General features: G+C 40.5%; 1 pseudogene; it reads right to left on the reverse strand.

Annotated features, from left to right (window-relative positions):
* Nucleotides 1-287: 287 nt before the first annotated feature.
* LOC119903538 lies at nucleotides 288-12,884 on the reverse strand (annotated as a pseudogene).
* Between the last annotated feature and the right edge of the window lie 3,593 nt (nucleotides 12,885-16,477).

Raw genomic sequence — 16,477 nt, forward strand, 5'->3', positions numbered from 1 at the left:
AGGTGTTAATTAGTGTGCTTTAAGGCAGATTTGCTCCCTTTGGACAGAGCCAGACTAGCTAAGCTAAGCTAACTGGCTCCTGGCTGTAGCCTAATATGTTTTTATTTGGCATCGATCCTCTCTTCTAACACTCAGCAAGAAAACGGCCAAAATGTTTTTCCCAACATGTCAAACTATCCCTTTAATTTATCTCTAGACTGGGCATCGGTTCAGGCATGTCACCCCCAATGTACTACATTTGCCTTGTAAAGTGTTAATGTAAACTAGAGCTAGTTTATGTAATCTTGTTTCTTCCTTTGCATTGCTCCTTTTTTACAACATAACACATATGGATGCCATGTGTGACTCCAAGCACAGCAAAGATTTGCATCCACCATGGTGACACTGCCCATCCTGCTCTCCTACCACAGATACAGTGTACCATAAGTACAAATACAAAAAATTACTACAGTCACAGAAACACCTGTATAGTATGTATAATGTATAAACAAATAGCACATTTGCAAAGCTTTATACAGTGTCAGAGAAAAGGCTGATTCAGCTCAGCTTCTGAGCTTTTGACTTTGTGGTTTGTGGTGTTGTTGCTGTGCTGACCTGTACATCTCCAGTGTCTGTGAAAACTGAAGCACGTTGTTGTAGTCCCAAACAGGTTGGAGATGCAGACTGTAAAGTTGAACTGCAACTTTTTCTCCTGCTTCTCATTGGTCTTCTGGTTTCTTATAGGAAGCCAAATCTGGTTAAACTCCCTCACTTTATCTGGCTGAGTCAGAAGAGTGACATGTGTAGCGTTGCAGTTTTGAGGAATCTGACACATGACATCTGTAGTCACGAAGGGGAAGCCAAAGTTGTCTGTATGTTGTAAAATTGTTGTTGGAGTTGTAGTTGACAACTGGCCAGCACAGCAGAAAAAACAGTAAAGGGGCTGGATGGAGTCTCTCCTAAATATGCCAATGATGCGTATATCGAAGCCATTCACTCTCTGGTCCATGTAGGCTGACACCAGTAAGTGCTTGGTATTGTTGAGGGGGGTGATGGTCTGCTCAGAGACCCGGGAGGGGCAAGTGTTCAGAGGCCCACGTGGCCTTGGGATGGACCTGTATGTCCTGGGTGTTCTCCCAGTGATGAAGAAGATGAGGACAGAGGTAGCAATGAAGAGGAAAAGGACCTTCCCTCTGAATGCTTTTGCTTTGTCCATCCAGCCACTTACAAGATAGATTCACAACCTGAGGCAGAATTAAGAATCACAGTTAGAGAAATTATACATTTGAAGAACAAAGCAAACCAGCTCTATCACTACTGCAATAAGACTCCTGGTGAGATGTAAATGTCATTTATTTGAAACCAAAGCCTTCATGTACAAAAGTTTAACTATTATTAGCTATTTCTAATAGCTTGTGTAGGTGATGTTTGAAGTTAAAATCACAAAAGATCACATTACTGCAATAAGACTACTGATGTCTGATTTTAAAGAGGTCATATTATGCTAATTTTCAGGTTCAAAACCTTATTTAGGGTTTGTACTTGAACAGGTTTACATGTAAATGCTCTGTATTTGTCTTTTCGACCACTGAAAGCACTTTTACACTGCATCTTCATTCACCATTCACACACTGTGTCACGCTCTGCCGGTCGGCCATTCTTTGTGTTGCACTTTTGTGTTTGGTATCTGCCTTATAGTATGTTGAGTTTTGGGTTCTGTCTAGTGTCCAGTAACTGCTATATAGTCTGTTGTGTTTTGAGTTTCTCTGAGTTATTGTTTGGTCAGTTCATTATCTGTTATTTAGTTGGTCTTTGATTCCATGTCATGTTCTTAGTCTTGTACTTTAGTTCATGTCTTTAGTGTTTACTTCTGGTCTTGTGTTCTCTGTTAAGCTCTGTACTGTGTTCTAGTTCTGTGTTCTGATATTTTGTAACATGTGTGCGTTTCTGTGTTGTCGCTTATTCACTCTGCCCCAGGTCTGCTTGTCATGTTTAGTCTCATGTCTGTCACCTCTGTTGCTCCCGCCCTATTCGTTAGTCCGTGTGTGTGTGTGTGTACACCCCGGTGTTTCTGTCTTGTCTTGGTCTGGTCATTGTTCATGTTACCCCCCAGCCTGTCGTGCGTGTACTCTCTGCCTGCCTGTAACCAGCCTTGCTTGTCTTGTCTCCCTGTACTTTTGGATTTCTGTTAGGATCACCTTGTTTTTTTTTTTTTTTTGGACTCTGTTAACCAGCCACTCTGTCCGTAAGTGTGCTCGCCTTTAGTTTGTTTTCCCTCAAACCCCTGTTGAACTATACCTGCTCCGCTCTGTGTCCTGCGTTTGGGTCCTCCAACCTGCCTCCACACCACCCATCGTGACACACTGAGCCTCAGTGCTTAAACAGAAACTAACATTCTCACACACTCATACGCTGGCGGAACAGCTGCCCCTCTAGACATTGTTTAATTTTCAAATAAGACCATATTTTTGTCTTACTGCACAATGCTGTAGCTCCTCTTTTCACCCCATGTGTTGAATGCTTTGTTTTAGCTATGGAGTGATGCATCTCGCCTCTACAAGATCTTTGGGAGTTGCACATTTTGGGAGTTCCTAGTAAAGGACTACTAGCCAAGCAGAAGCTGGTAAACACTTCGGTTCAGCTGTATATCCCCCAGGGGCGAGTTCAATCTCAAAACATTTTGCAATGTTTTCAAACTGAACGACCTTCAACGTTGTGCAACATTCCGCAGTGGACTTCCAGGTATGCTTTCTCCCATTTGCTGGGCATGTCATAGGTGTGACCCAATCAGTTGCGACAAGTTTGTAAAGACAATGGTGTTAAAAAGGAAGGAAAATTCAGTGTGCTTGCATACAGAATAGGGTGTTCGTGGCTCCTCCGTTTCCATTGAAAATTTTTTTGCTACGTTTTGTAGTTTGTCTGGCGCAAGAGTTTCAGAGTGGTGAATTATTAGTTTGTAACAAAAGCATCTTCCATCCAAGTTTTAACTGTGCACTGTCTCACAGTAACAACTTTATGTCCATTGACTGCCTGCAGGGAAGCTAATATTTGGAAGGGAGAGGAGAGGCAGCAGGCGAACGTCTTGTCACTGTGTGCTGCAGCTCAATGTGTTTTTCCACTGGTGTTTTTGAGGGAGTGTCTAACTAGGCGCTAGGTGAGCATTATGACGCACGTGATTTCACACGGATCAAAGGGAAAAGGCTGTGTTAGTACCAAATCTGTATTGCCAGCCGGATCCCTATCTGTAGTTCTGCACATGTGCAAAAGTGGTCCTGTCTGTCAAAGGTTACCACAAATTTGCCTGTTCATAATTTCTCGTGGTGTTGCCTCAGGGCGTCAGTGACTCTTTCAGAAAGGCTGACAAAGCATTATTTGATGCAAAAGGTAGCATCCCTTCAGCGTCCATATGAGACGCCCCCAGACACGTCTATATGAAACGCCCAGTCTTGACTGGAAGTGCTGGTAGCTAGCTACATTTGTATAAAAGGCATTGACAGCTACCCAAAGCCCCTTACCCTAACCTTACCGTCACAGGGGTGTGTGCCTAAACCTAAGTCAGCAATTGGATGCATGTCGACTGGCTAACCCTACAGCTATGCACATCGGTTGTCAGGCCCTAGCAGCTAGGGTTGGTTTCCTTCGTGTTGCTATATTGTTAGATTGTTAGAAATTAAAAATGTACTGTCGAATAAAGATTTTCACATCTTAAGTACAGTGAGGAAAATAAGTATTTGAACACCCTGCTATTTTGCAAGTTCTCCCACTTAGAAATCATGGAGGGGTCTGAAATTGTCATCGTAGGTGCATGTCCACTGTGAGAGACATAATCTAAAAAAAAAAATATCCAGAAATCACAATGTATGATTTTTTTAAACTATTTATTTGTATGATACAGCTGCAAATAAGTATTTGAACACCTGAGAAAATCAATGTTAATATTTGGTACAGTAGCCTTTGTTTGCAATTACAGAGGTCAAACATTTCCTGTAGTTTTTCACCAGGTTTGCACACACTGCAGGAGGGATTTTGGCCCACTCCTCCACACAGATCTTCTCTAGATCAGTCAGGTTTCTGGGCTGTCGCTGAGAAACATGGAGTTTGAGCTCCCTCCAAAGATTCTCTATTAGGTTTAGGTCTGGAGACTGGCTAGGCCACGCCAGAACCTTGATATGCTTCTTACAGAGCCACTCCTTGGTTATCCTGGCTGTGTGCTTCGGGTCATTGTCATGTTGGAAGACCCAGCCTCGACCCATCTTCAATGCTCTGAGGGAAGGAGGTTGTTCCCCAAAATCTCGCAATACATGGCCCCGGTCATCCTCTCCTTAATACAGTGCAGTCGCCCTGTCCCATGTGCAGAAAAACACCCCCAAAGCATGATGCTACCACCCCCATGCTTCACAGTAGGGATGGTGTTCTTGGGATGGTACTCATCATTCTTCTTCCTCCAAACACGGTTAGTGGAATTATGACCAAAAAGTTCTATTTTGGTCTCATCTGACCACATGACTTTCTCCCATGACTCCTCTGGATTATCCAAATGGTCATTGGCAAACTTAAGACGGGCCTTGACATGTGCTGGTTTAAGCAGGGGAACCTTCCGTGCCATGCATGATTTCAAACCATGACGTCTTAGTGTATTACCAACAGTAACCTTGGAAACGGTGGTCCCAGCTCTTTTCAGGTCATTGACCAGCTCCTCCCGTGTAGTTGTGGGCTGATTTCTCACCTTTCTTAGGATCATTGAGACCCCACGAGGTGAGATCTTGCATGGAGCCCCTGTCCGAGGGAGACTGACAGACATTCTTCTTCTTCTACTGGCTTTCCGGCAGACTAGATGCCTTACGGCATATTGCTGCCACCCACAGTTCAGTCTCGGTATCGCTTTATAGCACCTTCATTCTCAGAGGGCTAATCCTGTTGCAGATATAAAATCCATGACTGCTTCCACTATCCTTGATTGGTTCTCATGAGGATTCAAAATATCTCTCAATGTCACTGCTTGTATTCCATCTCCTGATACCTCAGAATAAAGTTGTTCTCTTTGCCTTTTATACTGTTGACATTCCATAAACACATGATTAACAGTCTGTTGTTGATTGCAGGTTCTACAGAGCCCATCCTCATGTTTGCCTATCTTCGCTAGATCCCATGCAAATCCACAGTGTCCCAGCCTTAGTCTTGTCATAATTACAGCTTGTCTTCTGGATTTACCCAAGTAACTCTGCTCTGTCTTTACTTTGTTTTGTATTGCATAATAATGCCGGCCCTTTGTTTCCTTTTCCCACTGCCTCTGCCATACTACTATAGTGTTTTCCTTAATGACAGATCTACATTCAGTGACCCCAATACAAACTGCTAAATCAATATCTCTTTTCAGAGTCATTTTTGCTACCTTGTCTGCCACCTCATTCCCTTCTACCCCAACATGTGCAGGGACCCTGAGAAATCCCACTGACCCTCCAGCCTTTTCGATTTTATACAACAGAACCATCAGCTCCATAAACAGATCTGGCCGAGCTCCCATATTACTTCCTCCCAGAGTTTTTAACACTGAAGCCGAATCTGAGCATATTACTGCTCTCCTTGGTTGCACTTCCTCTATCCACTTTAGTGCCCATATAATAGCTAGAAGTTCTGTTGTATACACCGATACCCCCTCAGACAGTCGTTTAAGCTTTACATATTCATATTGTGGGATATAAAAAGCAAAGCCTGACTTCCCAGTTTGTGGATCTTGGGATCCATCTGTATATATCTGAAGATAAGTTCCCCACTGATTTTCCAGTCTTCGCTTTACCATATTGGGATACTCTGTGCCTTCATGATGTTTGATGTTATCCATTATACTAAGATCTATTTCTGGTATGGACATCAACCACGGTGGTACAACTGACCAGTACACTTGCGGGGCCACCCCTTCCTCCTTCAGTCCCAGTTCCTCAATTTTTTTTCTGATGTTAAACATAAAACATTCCTTCCTCCTTTTCCCTGATCCCCACTCCCACGCATTAATTAGAACTATTTTTGTAGGGTGTTCTCCTTTATGTGCCTATAATTTAACAATATACTGCATTGCCAATTTCTCCCGTCTAATTGACAATGGCATTTCCCCATCTCTACCAACAAAGCTGGGACTGGAGTTGTACGGAGGGCCCCGCAACATAGTCTCAGTGCCTTAGCTTGTATTACTTCCAGCCTCTTTAAATGTGTATCAGCGGCTGTCCCATAACACACACATCCATAATCCAGTCTAGATCTTATCATTGCCCTGTAGATCATTAGTTGAGTATCTCTGCCTGCACCCCATGTGCTACCTGAGAGGGAACGCATTACATTTATTACCTTTTCACACTTATTTACAACATTATCTATCTGCTTTTTCCATGTTAGCTTCTCATCCAAATGCACACCCAAAAATTTGAACTCTTTAACCCTCTCAATTGCTTGTTCATACAAAAATAAACCACCACATTCAGTTTTCTTATTACCAAATATTATATACTTTGATTTCTCCACTGATATCCTCAACCCCCACTTTTCACCCCAACTAGTTACTTTGTTCAGAGCTACTTGCATTTGCTCAGTTTCCAGATGGCCCCATCATCTGCAAAAAGAGATTTTCCAAAACTATTCCCAATTTCTTCAAATATATCATTTATCATAATATTGAAAAGGACTGGGCTTATCATGCTACCCTGAGGAGTTCCGTTATCGATACCTGTACCAGCTGATAAAGCATTTGCAACCCTAATTTGAATTCTCCTGTCCTTCAAGAAGTCTTGTATCCAGTTAATCATCCTCCCTCTAACTCCAGCCTCATATAGTTTTATGACAAGCCCCTCCTTCCATAGCATGTCATACGCCTTTTCAATATCTATAAACACCGCCATTAATACTTCTCTATTCACCATTGCTTTCTTTATATCACTGTCAAGGGACGTAACGGCATCCATGGTACTTCTCCCTCTACGGAATCCACTTTGTACTGATGTAAACCATCCCTTCTTCTCTAACTTATAAACCAATCTGTCTGTAACCATCCTTTCCATTATTTTACATAGGACTGATGTCAGTGCAATCGGCCTGTATGATCCTGCCTTATAAGCGTCTTTCCCTGGTTTCAATATTGGAACCACCAGTGCATGCTTCCATGTGCTAGGTAGACTTCCCTCTTGCCATATGTGATTCATTAAGGCCAAGATTTCCTCCAAAACTATGTCACTAAGATTCTTAATCTCATAGCTAACACCATCCTTTCCCGGGGCTGTTTTCCTTCCTTTTCCAATTGCCCTGTGCAATTCTTCTAATGAGAAAAATAAATTACCCACATCAGAATTATCATTATTTATCTCAAGTTTGTATCGATTTTGCTCTAATATCTCATTTCTTTTCCTTATACCTGCTTCACCAATGTTAGCTCCACTGTGAACAGCTCTAAAGTATTTTCACATAGCTTTGCTTTATCCAAATCACTTGTAGCAAACAATCCTCCCTCCTCTAAAACTGGCATTTTCCTTTTCCTATTACTTCCTGCCATACGATGTACTGCCCGCCATATTTCTGTTACTGCAGTCTCTGCCCCTAGTTTTCCACAGTATTTTCTCCAGCACTCTTTTTTTGCAGTCTTAATCACTCTGCGTGCTTTGGCTCGCAGTCTTTTATATTCTACTGCTTTATCTTCTGTTGGATGTTTCCTCAATGCTCTATACCCACAATTCCTGTCTCTTACTGCTTTATCACAGTCCTTGTTCCACCATGGCACACTAATTTTCCTTTTAGAACACTTCTTTATCGGGATAGATTCAATTGCACTTTTCATAATTATTTCACATAAGCTGCTATTCCATTCCTCTATTGTCCCTTCCTCATTTACTTCCTCTATAGTTTTGTTACACTTTTCAGGAAAAACATGCCCAATCTGCCTTACTATAATTAAATAAGTTTTGGTTACCCTGTTCTTCACTCAATAAAGTTTTCCCAAACCTCAATAATATTGGGTAATGATCACTCCCTATTGTATATCTGTCCAAAGAATCCCACTCTCCAACCCTAGCTAGTTCACTGGATGCTAATGCCAAATCTATATATGAAACATTTCCTGTTCTAATATCAAATCTAGTTGGCCTGCCATCATTTAAACAAACTAATCTCCACCTGTCCATAAATTCCTCTATAGTGCTCCCATTATTATCTTTTATTCTGCTACCCCAAAGAGGGTTGTGAGAGTTAAAATCCCCCACCCAAATGACCGGTGTCCCTATTTGTTCCATAACCCACTCCAACTCGCTTAGATTTATTTGCAAACAAGGATTATACATGTTTATTATGTTAATCCACCTGTGCTGTCCCCAAACTCTTACTATAACACATTCTAGTTTAGACATTATCTCTACATTTTGATACTGTACATCTGATCTTATAAATGTTGCACACCCTCCCCCAGACTTTCCTTTTCTATCATATCTGTTACTTTCATATCCAGGAATCACAAAATCTAAGCATGGTTTAAGCCAAGTTTCCTGAATACATATCACCTCTGGTAGATCCTTAAATTCATCAACAAATCTCTTAAGTTCCTGTCCATTAGCCATCAAACTCCGTGCATTCCATTGTAAGATGTAAAACATCAGCAATTTAACTATCATCATTTATGTCCATGTTTCTTTCCCCAGTACATTCCTCATTACTGTCAGTGATCTTTTGTTTTCCCCTACCTCTTTCATAAACTTCCAGTTTCTGTCTCATATACTTGTGCAACTCTTCAGGACCCATATATGCCTCTCTGCAGCATCCACCACCACTTTAATAACGTCAGATCTTCTGGTTTGGTCTCTAACTGCCCACAGAACATCTACCATGAATGCCAGGAATGACTGGGTTCCCACAATCTGCCTCACTTTCTCCCTATCAGGCTGGGAATCAGAAGGTACTTCAACTACCACTTGTCTGGAAGGTTCCCCCGTTCCCCTCACTTTCTTCAGGGCATCTGCATATGATATTTTGCCTTCAACTCTCAATTTCTCTACTCCCACAGCTCTAACATGATGCTCACACCCCCTAAATGAAGATACATGATTTCCGCCACAGTTACAGCACTTGACTATATCAGCTTTACATTGAATAAAGTCATGGCTTCCTCCACACTTCCCACATCTTTTTTTCCCTCCGCATGCTGCGCTACATGGCCATAGCGTTGACAATTGTAACAACGCAGTGGGGGACGAATATACTGTCTCACTGGCAAGCTAATATATCCAAGGCTGACCCTTGCTGGCACAATATCTTGCTTGAATGTTAATAGCACAGCAGTACCGCTTTCTTTGAATCTCCGTACAGCTTCAACCTCAGCTCCCTTTAAATTCTTCAAGATGTCACTCTCTTCTATCTCAAGGCTTACATAGATCACTCCTTTAGCATTTTTAGCCTGACCAGGAATAAAACATTCAACAGGCCTGTTAAGCAAATGCCGAACTTTAAGGGCATTCAACCTCTGATTATCATTTCTGCAAAAAACAAGTATATTCCCATTCATCATCATTTTAACATTTAGAACTTTTCCCATTTTGTTTTTTAGCTCCTCCGATAGTCTGAGTGGGTTTAAGGCTTTGTCACTTTTATCTTTGAATTTAACTATCATCCTAAATCCACCCTCCTCTTCAGATCTTGGCATTTTCCTTGTGCTTTGGGACTCGTCACTCTCACTTCCACTTCCATTGTCAGATCTATCTCTTTTTTCAGATTGTCTGGACTTTTTGTCATTACTCCCAGCACCATCACTAGTTTTCCCCTTCGGCGGCATAGCCCATCCCTCGTTGGGGAGCTGCCTGCTGCTTCAGCTCACAAAACAAACTCTCACAGGAGATGCCAATTGAGATATCAAAATACTTGTCCCTTGTAAGATTAATGAGTCACAAAGTAATTTGAATCGCCCTCCAAACCGTACAACTCCTCCTAGCCGTGAATCATCCAGTCGACGAATACTACTCTGACACTGTGCTCAACACCCCGACTGACAGTCATGTTTAGCTTCTTCCATTTTCTAATGATTGCTCCAACAGTGGACCTTTTTTCACCAAGCTGCTTGGCAATTTCCCTGTAGCCCTTTCCAGCCTTGTGGAGGTGTACAATTTTGTCTCTAGTGTCTTTGGACAGCTCTTTGGTCTTGGCCATGTTAGTAGTTGGATTCTTACTGATTGTATGGGGTGGACAGGTGTCTTTATGCAGCCAACGACCTCAAACAGGTGCATCTAATTTAGGATAATAAATGGAGTGGAGGTGGACATTTTGAAGGCAGACTAACAGGTCTTTGAGAGTCAGAATTCTAGCTGATAGACAGGTGTTCAAATACTTATTTGCAGCTGTATCATACAAATAAATAGTTAAAAAATCATACATTGTGAGTTCTGGATTTTTTTTTTTTTAGATTATGTCTCTCATAGTGGACATGCACCTACGATGACAATTTCAGACCCCTCCATGATTTCTAAGTGGGAGAACTTGCAAAATAGCAGGGTGTTCAAATAATTATTTTCCTCACTGTATATTCCTATTACATCATAGTGAACAGTTTCATTTCCACTGATTGAAAAACATTTTGTTATATTGATTTGAAAGATTTAGTCTGATCATTTTGAATAGGCACCTTTGCGGTAACCTTCTTTGACTGACAGAACCACTTTTGCACATGTGCAGAACGTATTTGGCAACGACAGGCTGAACTACAAACGACCTGTTTTCAGGCAGTTCAGATCAGTGTTTTCTGTGGGAGAAAATTATTATGCCAAAAAGCATAATGACCTCTTTAAATACCTTGGAATCACAGTTTCAAAGATATTTTTAAAAAATCACCAACACCAAATTCATTTTGGAAGATTTAAACAACAAAGGCAGTAAACCTCTTTATGCATGCTATGATTTTACCTATATAACATTCTGCTTAACAAGCTAGTCTCAAACACCACAACCCTGAAATCAACCAGTCTCTGTATAAACAGAAAAACTCTTGATAGAAAGGTCAATAGCCAATGTCATAGAATAAAAAAATACAACTTATTCAATTCAGATAGTTTAAAAATGTTTGCAGACACATGCCTCATTTTTAAGGTGTTACATGGGCTAGCCCCTCCCCCACTTAGCCAGTTCAAAAAGCAGAAGGTTAGCGGTGGTTGTGTAACAAGGGTAGTTGGATAGGTAGAAGGGACTGCATTGCACAGACGTAATAAGTTTGGACAAACAGCATTCAGTTAGAGCCACCCGCTACTCGAATAGTTTATCTATTGAATTAATAACGGTATAAATAATGGTGATGGAACAGTGGATAAGATGCATGCCTTTGGTGTGAGACCCGGGTTCCACTCTCCACTGTGACACATCCACCAATGTGTTCCTGAACAAGACACTTACCCAAGTTGCTCCAGAGGTGTGTGACCTGACATATATAGCAATTGTAAGTCACTTTGGATAAAAGTGTCAGCTAAATGATTAAATTTATTATTAACTTTCAAACAAACTTAAGAAATCCAGCCATCTATCAGCACTTTGCATAATTTTAATGCTTTTACATACTGTACATCTGTCACTTTTGTAATGTATTTATGTATTATCATGTATTTTATCTTTCTTGCAGTACTTATGTAGGCACTATACTAATTATATTTAGCACCAATTTGTATTTATATACTTATCACTTTTGTAATGTACTTATGTATTATTATGTATTGTATTTCTCTTACAGTACTTGTTGAAGCACTGTACTGACAATATTGGGCACTAATTAGTGACAAACTGCTCAGCGACTACGGATGGTAATTAGCTATTTAGCTAACTCCAGTTCATTTACACTGAAGTCAAACTACAGTGTTGATTAATGTGCATTGTCCCTGGTAAATAAAATTAAATAAACAAACTGAATTTATTTTTACTTATACCCTGACTCATAAGTTTATTGTACAATCTAATGCAATCCACTATAACATCCCCAAAATGAATACTTTCTTCGAGAGATGGTGGTCATTATTGAAATCAGTTATTGGTGGTGGTGTATCTGACTGCATTGTATCAGTTGTCAGTTAACAGTTATACTGAGGTAGAGACAGTAGCTCAGGCATCAGGCTAGCAGCTCTGGCAATCTAGCAAGGTTGAGTCATACAAGAATGTTTACAAGAACTTACTGGCTACACAGATAGGAGTAAACTTCATGGATAGTAACAGATTTCAGTATGAGTGGAGTCTAAACATCAGATTTGTTGTTCTAGGTTATGGCTAGTTAAAGAAGACCTAAGAGGGAAACCTACAGGCATTAGGGGGAAAAAAACCCATGAAAGTTATCAGTCTGCGAAACTTCAACACACCTGATAATAATCATTCTTGAACAAAGAAGACGGAACATTAGAAACACTATAAAGCTCTTATATTAGACTGGAGAGGATGGTCTCAACAGGATGGTGTCAGGACTGACTCTGGTTCGGCATTTAATAAACTTGGGGAGTTCCTGGCTGAGATTACCTTTGATAAAGTCACCGAGGACAGCAACTAAGGTGTGTGGGTTTGCCCACGCCACACACAGTATCTGGTCGGCGAGCATGTGCTGGGGGTCCTGCACGTTGGCCTTTTTGTCAGAAGTTTCTGTGATGCGATCTTCTCTGAAGTCTGGTATCAATCCACACAGCCACACGTCTATAAACGGAAGATGAATAAAAGTCTTTGTTCCCCTCACCTTCCTGCTGACATCCCACAGTCTGACTCTGTTAAAGTCTTTAAAAAACAAATTTTAAACTCATCAGACCTTTTTCTCTCTCCCTGGCTGTGCATCAGATGTTTTGAATGTGGATCTTTTGGAGATTCAGCCTCTCCTCTGTCTCTCCTCCTGTGTGTTTGTTTCCTGCTTGGTTTACTCTGCTGTTGCTTTGCTTTCCGTTTCCAGAGCTGCAGACCTGTTGATGAGGTTAATGAGTAGCATGGGACACACCTGGGACCGGTGTAACGCTGCCTTCCACACAACTGGGAACTCAGAAATTTCCAACCTCCAACTAGAAAAAGTACCATGGAATGCCACCTGAAGTCGGATTTCCTACTTCTGAACTCAGAAAAATAATATGTACCCCGACTTCAAGAGTAGCAGCTGAACGATGTCACACAACAATGGCAACTCCCATGGAAACACACACTGTAAATGGTAAACAATAACCTGAAAGGCACCATAAAGTATATTTGCATGTATTTAATTAAAAGTATAAATACTATCATATATTAAAACATGTTCCGCATGTAAATTGATGTAGAAATATGTTGCTAGGTAGCTGGTTACACTAAAGAATCCCTAAGTCATCTTCTCTACACAAAAGTTATTTAGTAAAATGTAAAAAATGCAAAACATTTGAAAACATTAGGTAGTACAACATTTTCTGATGACCACTTGAGTCACTTGTTTTCATTAAAATGACCAAAGGACAGTGCTGAGGGTGCAACTGAGTGCACACTTGACTTTGTCACGGTCAGCCATGTTTTTCGTTCTCTTTTGGCATCAGGCATCACCATGCACCTGGAATGATTTGAGGTTGTAAGTCAGATATTTCAACTTGGAAATTTACCAGTTCTGTCTGGAACGCGGAATAAGTCTCCTCTCTCCACACACCTCTGTGTTGTCGCTTTTCTTTTGTTACCATGTTCCAGATAAGAGATCCGCTCTATAAAAACACCGCCTACTGACCAATCAGTTTTCTTGGAAAATGACTTCACCATCCCTAGAAGAGCTCACAGACTGCTTTTCTGTTTGCTGTGGTGCAGTGGTGCGGCTACTAAAGCCTTGTTGGCTACTATTTGTTTTAGGCTTTTATGATATGACAGTAAGCCTACTTACCGCTTTGAAATGTGCTTTATATTTTTTAATTGCTCCCAAGTCCTTTTCACACAGCCTGTTGCAACCATTAAAATGAATGGGTTTCATTTTACTGTGAGGCAGAATATTGTGAGCATAGGCCTATAGTTTGGTAAGCCTATTGAAATTAAGTTTAATATGAAAATGTTTATTTAATTTTAGTAGCTATTATAGAGTCTGGTCACGTAGCGCCCTACATTTTGTGGGGGAGCAGGAGTTTTCAGAAGCCTAAATGTTGAGATTCAGTCTTTCGACCACCATTTAGCACTTTTTAATGGCGTGAATGGATTTTTCGTGTGGTTGCTTTATGGTGTTAATTTAGAACATTTTTGAAAATGTTAAATAAATTAATGTGATTTTTGAAGTGATGAGAAGTTCTTAAAAGCTTAAAAGACCACTTCTCAAGGGTCTAAGGATATAATTGTATGCTGTAAAGACTGTAAAACCCATTGAGGCAAATTTGTGATGTTGAGCTGTATAATAAAATTACTTGACTTCTCCTTGCTGCACTGTTTTTTTGTTGTTGAGATAAGCAGGTTACATTCTACCAAACCCATACTTAGTGTTTTGTAGTCCTGTGTGATTAAATCATTAATTTAAAAATAATTAATTAAAAAAATGGACACTGCTCTTCTTTTCCCGTAAGACTCAAAATGTACTTGTGGTAACAGGTACTGTCTTAATAGAATGAAACCTGTGTAGAAACCTTCTACCACATTTTGGGATTCTTAACAAAGACCAGCAACGCTGGTGCTAGAAATGTATTTGGCAGTTAAACCTTGAACTCACTGTGGCCTTTAAAGCCCCAAAAGTTATTGTTAATAGAAGCTGATAGATCTTTCTTCCATCCTCTTTTTGGAGTAGATCAAAACAAGAATATTAAAAAGCTTCTCCTTCTCATTTACATATAGTATTTCACCTACTGTGTCATGTGAGACTTGTGTGTCAGGAGCAGCAATGCTCTTCCTGCACACCTAACTGTCAACTCATATATCATTCCTTCACTCACTAACTTGCATTCTAAAATATGGAACATAAAATACTCTCTCCAGGCAATTAGTAAAAAAAAGCTTTGTAAAATAATACTACTACTTTTCTTAACTTCCCAGGCCTCTCACTTCCTACATCTACAGTACCTATACTTATACCTACATAAGCCTGATAAACATACATTGAAAATAAAACATTTTGCTTTGCTTGTGCTTTGTGTGACAACTGCAACAAATTTGTCCATATATCATAATATAACTCTCCAACAGCTCCATAACAGCTTCATGGTGTTGTCTCACGGTACTCCTCAACTCATCCTGACCTCTGACCCAGTTGCACAAGCACTTCCTCCTCAGACAGCGTTTGCAGTGCAGCAGTGGCTGATAATAACCATGCACTATCGAAGCCTAGACTTCTTTTCCCCCAATGCCACTTTGGCTAAACAGCATGCGCATTCAACTCTGGTGCCGTGATAGACCATGGCTTGAATACTCTGCAAAGCTAGATGCATGCTTCTGTTTCCCCTGTTGCACATATGGCTCAAATATTTCGTCTTTAACAAGCAATGTTTTAATTATTGGAAAACTGCATTGGAGAAAGATAAGGCATTCAGCCAGCATGCACCTTGTCAGTGCAATTTGAGGTGTGCTGTAGCCTGGTAGCAAATGAAGCAAAGGATAGAATCTGGGGAAACTATTGCAAACCTCCTACCGTGCAAGTACAGTGCAATTAGTGGGCTTCCTCGTTGTGGCAGCCTGGAAAGCCCACAAAATGAACAAGATTTGTCTGCAGGCCTCTTTTTAAAACTGGTTGAATACACTCTGGAAAAGCATCCAAAACTTATTGAAACAACCAAAGGTATACCTCAAAAATCTAAATACATATCCACAAACATACAACATTAAATTATCAGTTATCACACTGGCTAATTTACTGTTCCTTGAAATCAAAAATAAATATAAAAATCCAGATCATGCTGTGTTTAGCATTAAAAGCAATGGAAACTAGAGACAGATGCAAAGATGGAAAATCTTTCATTTATGATTCACTTTTTCTGTAATGGACATGTAGCCAACCAAACCATTTGCTTTCATATGAAGGACACTGCATATTATCTGCCTTCTCCAATGAGGCAACCAACACAATATGATTATTGCTAAAGCATCTATGAACATAATCTCAAAAACAATTATTATGGCAATAACACAGGAACAACCCATTGAATGAAGTAGGGTAAGCCTACTTATAGAGGGAGACCTGTGCTTCACGCATCAACAGGACCTCAAAGGGAAAACAAAATGCAGAAGACCTTAGCTCAGTAGGAGCACTTTAAATTGAGTGAGGACCAGACAAAGGCAGTGTGCCAAATGTGCAATTTGAGAGTAGCATATAGCCCCCTTAAGGAAGGGGAGTCAGTGTGTGCGTGTGTGTGTGTGTGTGTGTGTGTGTGTGTGTGTGTGTGTTTTACCACTTACTTGAGAAGAAAGAAACAGTGTGAGCGAGTGTGTGAAACTAGGTGAGCAGGTGAATAGCAGCAGAGCAGAAAGAAAAGTCTAAACATTAAGCCTCAGATTAGCTGTATATGTACAATGCAAGTCAAGGGCGTAACTTTGTGCTGAAAAGTTGTAGGGA

Source organism: Micropterus salmoides, unplaced genomic scaffold (genome assembly GCF_014851395.1).
Source record: "Micropterus salmoides isolate LMB-PRFRI ecotype aquatic unplaced genomic scaffold, ASM1485139v1 Ms_hic_scaffold_15, whole genome shotgun sequence".
NCBI lineage: Eukaryota > Metazoa > Chordata > Actinopteri > Centrarchiformes > Centrarchidae > Micropterus > Micropterus salmoides.